At 41.3% G+C, this 10,453-nt stretch overlaps 1 protein-coding gene across 4 annotated transcripts in view; it reads left to right on the top strand.

Moving 5' to 3' along the window:
• The first annotated feature begins 724 nt into the window (after positions 1–724).
• The window catches only part of eya4 (EYA transcriptional coactivator and phosphatase 4), a 343,216-nt gene continuing 333,487 nt past the window's right edge, over positions 725–10,453 (top strand). For all 4 annotated transcript variants that reach the window (XM_052024458.1, XM_052024460.1, XM_052024456.1 and 1 more), the window contains exon 1: positions 725–850. The gene's annotated coding sequence lies outside the window, so the exon portion shown is untranslated. The remainder of the gene's footprint in view (positions 851–10,453) is intronic.

Below are 10,453 nucleotides of genomic sequence, written 5' to 3'. Positions count from 1 at the left end.
TTTCAGCGAGCCCGGGGACCAAGGCACTTGCCGCGAGCCCAGCCACTGCGCGTGCACATAAGGGTCAAGCGCGTGCCCGGCGAAGCAGTGTTACCGCTCGAATCTGGGATCAGACCGCGAGTCGGAGGAATCCAGGGACCGCGCGTGCCCGGGAAAGCCGGAGCCGCGCATGTCGGGATGAAAGAACGGAGCGCGTTCCCGAGGGATTCAGGTCGCGCGTGTCTGTCGACTGAGCGGGAACCCGGTAGCTGAAGGGTTGTCAATCCGCGAATCCGGGGTCTGGCCACGAGTTCGGAGAGAGCGCGCGCCCGGGCAGCATCGAACGCATCCCGAGGCAGCGCGAGCCCGCGGACCGAGCACGAGCCCCGCGGAGTGAGTGCAGCCTCGGAGACAGGAGCAAATAAGTCTGGGTATTGACCGCGGACCCGGGGGTAGAAGCGCGATCCCGTGAACCGAGCGGAAGCGCGGGCAGTGCTGTGCGCGAGCCCGAGAACATAGCGCGAGCCCGCAGCCTCCGCCACCACCACCCACCCACCCACACACAGCGCGAGCCCGTAAGTGCGAGCGCGCAAACCCGGGGACAGCAGTGCGCAAGCCCGAGGGTTGAGTGCGAGTCCGGGTACCGAGCGTGAGCCCGCGGACTGAGCGCGATCCCGGGGTCAGAGGATCCTCGGGTCTGAGCGCCACTCACACATCCCGTTCTGCGCAGACAGACACTGGGGCAGCAAAACAAAAACAGTCTCCCGTTCACATCCCCGCCCCCTCGGTCTCTGCTCCGAAGAAGACCTTGGAAATCAACTATTTCCAGCAGGACGGTTTGAGGGAAAGAAACTGGAATTGTATTGAGGAAGTAAGTTTTTTTGTTCTTTTTTTTAAAAAAACAAAATATGTGGCCCCGCGAAACGATCGGGTCTGCGTCTCATTCACTGATGTGGGCGAGAACACATTCCCAATCTGTCAGCTAAGCGTTAAAAAAGCAGAGCCGATGAAGGGAACGTGAGTTTATAAGAAGTCAACCGAGGCAATTCAGATCAGATTCTCGGAAATGTGAATGTAGAATGACCGGTCGGCTGCCCGGTCCATTGCTCAAAGTGCAGAGGCTACCTTGCCATGTCCGCCTTGCTCTGTTTACTGGCGATGTTTAGTTGTGCGGGTTTGAAGGCCAGTTATTGTATTGTGGAAGTCCACGTGCATTTAGTGTTTATGTCTGCCGTGCTGTGAGGAGGATACTCTTACAGCGCGCACACACACACACACACACACACACACACACACACACACATATGCCGGGGCACCACCGGCTCACTCTCCAAGCCCAATGGGCTGTCGTCCATTAGTTTTCCTTGCTGGCTGTCATTACAGTCCTTTTGAATTCGATACTTAAGTAAACGTACAGGTTGGATTTCAGATTAACGACACGTACTTAACAGTTATTTTCCCGGCAGCGCGATTTCATTACACCCGCAAAGAATAATAATGTTCCCGTTTGGATCCTTGTCGAGATTAGCTGTCAAGTTTCTTCGCGCTTTTACCACTTTACATCTCGGGGCAGGCAGGGAAAATCATGGTACCATTAATATCTCGGACCAAAGTGTCGTAGCATCACTTTAAAACCTATGCGAATGACACTATGCATTTCCGCCGAATAAGAAATATTAACAAGTGTCGTAACTGTGGGCAAAGTGTGAGGTATTTAGAAAGTACATTGTAAGTATTTCCATATTTTAATAGCGCTCCTCAGAGGAAAACTGTATATTTTTTGTTCACTAATCTTCGCTTTTTTTCCCTTAACGGAGGGTTCTTCCCAAGTGGTGAAGAACTGCTCAGATTCAACGTTGTTTTGTAAGCGCAAAGGGTTAAAACTGGATTGGTCTGACGTTTATAACCCGGAGTTGGACGCAGAACATGCGGTAAATTGACAAACACACCCACCCGTGTGGTTCATTAATATTTCTGGTCGAAGAATCGATATTGCTTCTCAGTGTCAGAAGCTTTTCTAAAAAAAATACGGTGCAGATTTCGATACGGTTTCAACTCATTTAGCTTGTTTTTATGCAACACATTGGAAACATAAGAATCATTTTTAGCTCAAATCGGAGTTTTGCCTGCCCGTGCCTTCGATTGCATTATTTTACCCAAGTCTTTAAGCTGCGGAAAAAGTATCGCAGCATTTCAGTTTAGAGCAATAATCGTTGCTACATTTCATTAATAATTTGGAATTGCAAAGACAAAAGGAGGTTGTGGATTGTCCTTTTATGCGGAAAGAGGTTTCCGATTTTTGTACTTTATAATTGGCCTAGTGGCCACTGAAATGTGCAGTACACCCTTACCTTGAAATCAGCGGCTGAGTGTTCTCCCTGGCAGATATTGATTCATTTCGAAAATCCTGTTCATCGCATTTTCCACTGACGTTTCATAAAATCGAGAGGCACTTTCCTCAATACGACTGAACATTGCAGTTACCTCCCACAGCAAGTCATGTCAGTAGTCAAGGAATGCGTTATCACAAACCAAAAATTCTTATCTGGCAATTTCTGATTTAGAGCACGATTTTTAAAATATGCGCGTATCTGCTGTCAATTAGTCGACAAGGGTGACGATTAATGGATTTTAAACAGAAAAAAGATGTGCCGTCTGCACGGACAGCTGCTTTGCTAAACTATTAGTTTCGAGATACTCGCAGACAGCGCTGAGACTTTGTCCGTGAGAATAAATACAGTCGAGGAAATAACGGAAAAGCAATAGCCGGAATATTGATCCACAGTAAATAATTCATAAATACGTTTTCTGTTTAAAACGAAAAACATTTTTAAGCGGTTTGAAACCTGCATTTGATCTTTATATCACCTTTGTATGCAATATTTAAACCCGATTAATAGGTCTGAATTAATGAATATTATGATGAAAATTTCCGACCATTTTAAAGAATAAATTTACGCAATGACAATTAGGCATTTTAAATGAATTTTAAGTGTTTTAAACCATAACAAAGGTAAAATATTATTATGAAACTACCACAAGGGTAAATTTATTCTGTAAATGCACTTGAAAGTAAAACTGGATGCAAAAGTGTGGAGACAAATATAACAAAATACACTGACGTATTTTCCAATTGTCTATATTTACTAAATATTTATAGTATAATTGCATTAAAGCGTAAGTATTAATTTTGTAGGATTTCACCTTGCTGCAATACGCTGAAGGCTTTTTTTTGGTAAGGATTTTGAATAAAGCAGAAGCTGCTACTAATAACTGTTCACTGGATCACATTACCGTCTAGTGAAAATAAACGACTGAGAATTATCAATAGATCCAAACTCTGATCTCATTTTTACAGAGGAAATTTAAAGTTGTTGCTTAATACAACAGAAATGAAGAAACTGGAAACAGAGAGAAGATTAATGGTCTTTGAGCATCTTAGCAAATCCTTTCTTCTAACGTTTGTAGAGCTAAGAAACTGGCAATAAAATCTTGCATCTCTCTTGTGATCTCACCACTATTCTGCAATATCATTGGTATATTAATTCTGATACTCTGAAATGTTCACATATCTTTTATTAGCCAAAATCAATAGGATTTGTACTTAAACGGCTCGGCGCCCCATGTAATAGATGAACAGGAAGGAAATATTGAGAATTATTGTGTTTAGTGATTCAATCAGTTTCAAGTATGAAAATAACAAATGCAAAAATCTGGTAGCATTCAGCATTTCTCATCCCTCTGTAGTGTATGTAGGTCTGCCTGTTTAATAAATATAATCTAGAGATTATCATTTGAAATTAATACATGGACACCTCTGTCTATTATTTTAAAATTAGCATTATCCTGCACATAACATGTTTTGATGCCTTTGTTAAAATATTGGTCAAAGGAATCTGTAAGGTTATATTAAGTACACATCCATTAATGTCGTCAGCACTAAAATCCAATTTATTCCAGTCTTTGGATTTTGCTATTTAATGGTTGAAATCAGAAATCTCTTACTATGGAACAAAAATTGAAAATTCAATAAAGCAACACTACTCTGAGCAAATCACAGCCATAGTTGTGCCTTAGGTCTGTGGGGTCATCGTAAATACATAGAGTTAGAAGTAAATTGTTTTATCACTAGAAATTAATTAAAACACAAACATACGCTAATGTAATTTACACTATAATCTTATATGTCCACAAATAGAAATAAAATAGTCTGGATAAAAATCAAACATCATTTGGTATAGGGTCAATGAAGCACATGATGTGAACTGTAAATATAGTACTCCATAGGAAACACTTGCAGTGATGTTACTTCATCAGAGAGAAGGAGTCAGATGACTCAGATCTAAAGTGCACAATTATACTGTTTTTAAAACTTGTGGTACATAATATATATTTTTCAATTCCTCATTAATTTAATTGTAAAATAAACTTTATACTTGTTACAATCAATTAAGACATTGCAGACTTGAGTTGCATAGAGCTGGATTCCATAACATAGGCAAGTTATTATGCATGATAAAACTAGGTTAATAATTTTTAAAAAAGTTCAAATCCCACCATGGAATTGAGGAAATTGGAATTCAATTTTAAAAATGTAACAATATAAAGAGGTATCAAGAAAAGAGACAGAGATGATTGGAACATCGTAAAACTGCTACGAGTTCACTAATATCCTTTTAGGAATGGAAAAATGCAATCCTTACCCATCTAGTCTCTATGTGACTCCAGTCCCATACCAACACGATAGACTCAGCTGCATTCTAAAGTGTTCTCGAGAGATATACAAAGTTAAAAAGCAGGTTCATTATAACTGTCATGAAGCAATAGGATAGATAATGAATGCCAACCTTCCCAGCAATGCCCATATGCTGAGAATGTATTTTAAAATGAATTAGCGTGTTATGTACTCACTGTTATTGAGAGCAGTCATACAGCTGTTTTATTTTTTTCACATTCCTGGCATGTAGTTCTGCTGAAGTTGTTAATTTTACATCTGTGGAACAGCTTTATCACATAGCATTAGCTGAAATTATTGTTTACATTTGTTTTGAATAAAGTATTTTTTCCCTGTTATATTTCGGTACAAATGATAACATGTTGGGCTGGATCAATCTCAGGTGTGACCGGCAGTTCTATAGGAAATGGTTCCTTTGCCCCTCTGACAATCAGCACATCTTTGACTTCCATGTCTGCACACTGCAACGTGTAAGTTGGAGGTGCAGTAGACATCAGATGCCAAGCACCTGACCCACCCTCGCCCAGCCACCAGACTCGTCACTTAGTCCAACAACACTGAGCTGAGGGGCTGGATGTACCTTGCATCAGGCCCTTCAGCTTTGAGCCAGCCATGGCTGGCCTACAAGCAACAACCCCATTGATTGGAATGGGGTCACAATCCATTAAAAAAGTAAGTTCAAGTTAAGTTTTTTGTTTTTTTAATATTAATTAACAGTAGTTTAATGAAGTTAAAATTAAGTTTATTATATTTTATTTTAAATTGTTTTTATTTTTAATTAGTTAACTCTGTTTAAAATGTTGTGATATGTCTTTGAATAATGGAGACATTAAAAACAGTGACAAGCAGTCAAAGGTCAACAGGACAGTGCTGGGAGTGGGGGCCTAGGTTCCACCACCTGAGGCCTGGTTGCCACTTGTGGAAGAGAGCATCCAGTACAATGCTGCAGTTGGAAGATGTTGATTTGGGATGAGCAGAGGGGCCAGTTCAGGCATCGGATGGGATTCATCAAGATCTAGCTCAAGAAAAGAAACAATGTGCTTCACAGTGCATTAATTTTGAATGTGACTCTGTTTTAATAGCAATGTGATATTGACTAGAGAACCTTTCTTAGAAATGTTGATTCAGGGATAAATATTGGTCAAGGCACCAGGGATAAATTTTTGTTCTCATTTGAAATAGTGCAATGGGATCTTTGAGAGAGAAACAAATGAAGGAGAAGGAAAGAGAGGGTTATGTTGATAGATTTAAAGATGGGAGGAGGTTTGACTGGAGCGAAATGTTGGCGTGGACCTATTGGGCTGAATGTGCTGTTTGTTTGTGATTTATCCTTTGTAATTGCTTTTTGACACAGAGAGTGTCTTGAATGCGCTGCCAGGGGAGGTGGTAGAAGCAGATACAATAGCAATGTTTAGGAGTCATTTAGACAGACACATGAACAGGCAGGGAATGGAGAGATACAGACCATGTGCAGGCAGATGGAATTAGTTAGATTGACATCATGGTTGGCACAGACATGGTGGGCTGAAGGGTCTGTTCTGGTGCTGTAGTGTTCTATAGAGTCATACAGCATGGAACTAGGCCCTTCGGTCCAACTCATCCATGCCGACTGTCTTGCCCAGCAAGCTAGTCCCATCTGCCTGTGTTTGGCCCATAGCCCTCTAAACCTCTCCTATCCATGTACTTGGCTAGATGGCTTTTAAATGCTGCTAATGAACCTGCCTCAGCCATGATTTCTGGCAGCTCATTCCAAATACACACCATCCTTTGCATGAAGAAGCTGCCCTTGATGTCCCTTTTAAATCTGTCGCCTCTGATCTTAAACCTATGCCCTCTTGTTTTAGTACCCCCTCCCTGGGAAAAAGACTATGTGCTTTCACCCTGTCTACACCCTCATGATCTTTTATGTCCTAATGTTTCATACAAAAGGCAGCTTTTCTGACAGTACAAGGCTAGATTTTTTACATTTATTGCTAATGAATATATTGTAGGATATGATAAGATAAGATATCTTTATTAGTCACATGCACATGGAAACACACAGTGAAATGCATCTTTTGCGCAGTGTTCTGGGGGCAGCCCGCAAATATCACCACACTTCTGGTGCCAACATAGCATGCCCACAACTTCCTAACCCATACATCTTTGGAATGTGGGAGGAAACTGGAGCACCCAGAGGAAACCCACACAGACACAGGGAGAACGTACAAGTTCCTTACAGACAACGGCCAGAATTGGATCCCGGTCGCTGGCACTGTAATAGCGTTATGCTAACCGCTACACTACCATGCCTGCTATATATTACTACTGACAGAGATACTAAGTTAGTGCTTTTGACTGGGAGTGGGGATGCAGCATGGTGGCAGCGAGCAGAGCTGCTGCCTCATAGGTTCAATCCTGACCTTGGCTTCTGTCTATGTGGAGTTTGCATGTTCCCCCTGTGACTGCATGGGTTTCCTCCGGGTGCTTCAGTTTCTTCTCACAGCCCCAAGACTTGTGGATTGGTTGACTAATTGGCCATTGTAGTTGCCCTTAGTATGCAGGTGAGTGGTAGAATCTGGGGGAAACTGATGAGAATGTTGGGAGAATAAGAAAATAGGATGAATGTAGAATGAGTGTAAATAGGTGGTTGATGGTTAGTGCAGACTCAGTGGGCCAAAGGGCTGTTTGCAAGTTGTATGTCTCCATGACTCTGTGTCATGCTTGAATGGTGGAGCTGACGATGGGCGGAATGGCCTAATTCTGCTCCTAAATCTTATGGTTTTATGGTCTTTTGTATGAATGTTAATTAATTTAGGTTATCCTTTTGGGTTTATCTGAAATTGAAAATAAGATGGCTAAAGCCAAAATTTCATATTATATTGCAATTTGTTTAATGAGCAATTTATTACGTATTTTCTTAGTCATTTATGAGATGTGGGAATTGCTTGCATTTATTACCCTACCCCATTCTCCCTTCAGCTACCTTCTTGAACTACCATAGTCCTTCTGATGAAGGTACTTCCACAGTGCTATTAGGTAGGGATTTCTAGGCTTTAGACCCTGTGATGATGAAGGAATGGTGATATATTTCCAAGTGAGGATATTTTGTGATGTAGAGAGGAGCTTACAGATGGTGATGTTTCAATGTGCCTTCTAGATGGTAGAAGTCAAGGGTTTTAGAGATGGTGTCAAAATAGCCATGACCATTAATTGTGCATTTTGCAGTTGGTACATACTACAGCCATGGAGCATTCGCAGTGGAGAGATTGAAAGTTTTTGATGTAATTAAGATAAGATATTTATTTATTAGTCACACGTGCATCGAAGCACGGTGAAATGCGTCTTTTTGCGTTACTGAGAATGTGCTGGGGGCAGCCCGCAAGTGTTGCCACTCTTCCAGCACCAACATAGCATGCCCACAACTCCAAACCTGTACGTCTTTGGAATGTGGGAGAAAACCAGAGCACCCGGAGGAAATCCACACAGACACGGGGAGAACGTACATACTCTTTACAGACAGTGGTGGGAATTGAACCCAGGTCGCTGGTGCTGTAATAGCGTTACGTCAACTGCTACACTACCATGCACATTAAGTGATGTAACTAATTAAGTGGCTGCTTTGTCCTGAATCATGTTGAACTTCTTTAGTGTTGTTGAAACGACATTCATTCAACGAGGTGGAGAATAGTCTAGTCTGGGCAGAGGAGGGCCTTCCCAAAGGTACCACCAGACTGGAGTCTAGGATGCATTGGGCCGGTGAGATTAGCCCTCTGTATCTAGAATTGGTGATGGAGAGTATTCCATCGTATTCCTGACTTGTAGCATTTCGATTATGGTAAGATTTTAGGATATCAGGGGCTCAGTCACTCATCATAGGTTACTGAGCTTCTGACCTTGAAGCTACAGTATTCTTGTGACTAGTCCAGTTATGCTTCTGGTCATCAGTGACCCTGAGGATGTAAATGGCAGGGACTTAGCAACAGTAGTACAGTTGAATTTAAAGGGTAGCTGCTCAGATTCTCTGTTATTGAAGTTAGTCATTGCCTGGAACTAATGCACTGCAATTGTTACCTACTGTTTATCAGCCCATGCCTGAGTGTTGCCCAGGTCTTGTTGCACGCAGCCACGGAATGCTTTTTATGGAGTTGTGAATGGAATTAATCACTGTGCAAGCTAGTGTAATTGTAAAACAAAGATATCTAGAAACTGTAGAAATCTTAGAGATTTTTTTCACTTCCATTTCTGAAAGTTATGCTATATGTTATTTTGACCCTATACTCTTACATATCATGAACTTTTCTGGAATAAAAATGTAAATTGAAAATAACTGTTAATTCTAGAAGTTTGCCATCAAAACAGGATGAAAATAACACAATTATGGTCATAGATTATGCTGTAATTATGCTGTAGTCATGCTTTGTAATGATGCTGATTCCTTATAATGATCTCCAACCCATTATCAACACTTTTCCTGAAGCATATGAAAGGAAGAGCCTTACACTCAACATCCATAAGAAAAAGGACCTCTACCAACCTGCTCCTGTTGCACCATCTTTCCCTCTGACAATAAAAGCTGATGACGAGACCCAGCATACATAGGCCATTTCCCATATCTTGGGAAAGCAGATATTGATGAGAAAATTCACCACTGCCCTCATCGTGACAGTGCAGCCTTTGGTCGATTGAGGAAAAGAGTATTTAAAGATCAAGATCTTAGACCTTGCATAAAACTCATGGTACAATGGGCAATAGTGATCCCCACCCTCTAACACTTCTGAGTCTTGGACTATTTACAGTCATCTCAAGACTTCAGAAAAATCAAGTCAAAATCCATTAAATTCACTGGAAGGAAACGAATATTGTTGTCCTCCCCAGGACAAAACCCTAGTTTTGAGGCCTTAGTTACTCTCAGTCAGCTACATTGTGGGGCCATGCTTTTTACATGCCTAACACCAGACTCCCCAAATAGACACTCATCTGCAATCTTTTGTGACTCAATACTGAGCTCAGTCATGTGAAACGATTACCAGGCATTCATGAGAAAAGATTCAAGGATCTGCTCAAAGCATCCTTGCGGAACTACAACATTCCCACTGACTCCTGGGAATCTCTGACCCAAGATGACTCAAAGTGGAAGAGCATTCAAGGTGGTATTAGGACCTTCAATTTCATACATTGGAGGAACAAAGTGGCCATTTGTCAGTGGCAGAAGAAGCAGACCACTTCACAAAGTATTCATCTGCCCATCTGGTCATCCACTCTCTGCCCACCTTTGGAAAAGTCTGTGATTTCCACAATGGCCTCATTAGCCACCTCAGAACCTACAAATTGAGGCTGGAAGTAAGCATCCTCAATCTGAAGGGAATGGCCAGGAAAAAGAAGTTAATGGTTTGTCATGTAGCTGTTAATAATAGTTTTCCTAAAATGCATGTGCAATTTGGTCAATTTCAGCCAATCAGCTAAACACTTTTAATATCCACTGTTAGTCAGGGTGCATGCTTACCACTTCCTCTGGGTGAACTATCTTAATATTCTTCTTCTCATTGTATGAAATCTGCAGATAGGAATGATAATAACAGGTTAATTTTACCCTATCCAAACATGAAACTCCTATGTGCATTTTTATCAAAATGTATCTTAGAGTTCATGATCTCAAAAAGAAAATTAATTTGTTTAACATTGACTTTGTCAAAGATATTTCCACATAGCTGAAATGTCTATATTTTCATTTGATAAAGTTCACCCATTTTGATCACC

This window comes from Pristis pectinata, chromosome 10, assembly GCF_009764475.1.
Source record: "Pristis pectinata isolate sPriPec2 chromosome 10, sPriPec2.1.pri, whole genome shotgun sequence".
Lineage (NCBI taxonomy): Eukaryota > Metazoa > Chordata > Chondrichthyes > Rhinopristiformes > Pristidae > Pristis > Pristis pectinata.
This window is presented reverse-complemented; position numbering and strand designations above follow the sequence as displayed.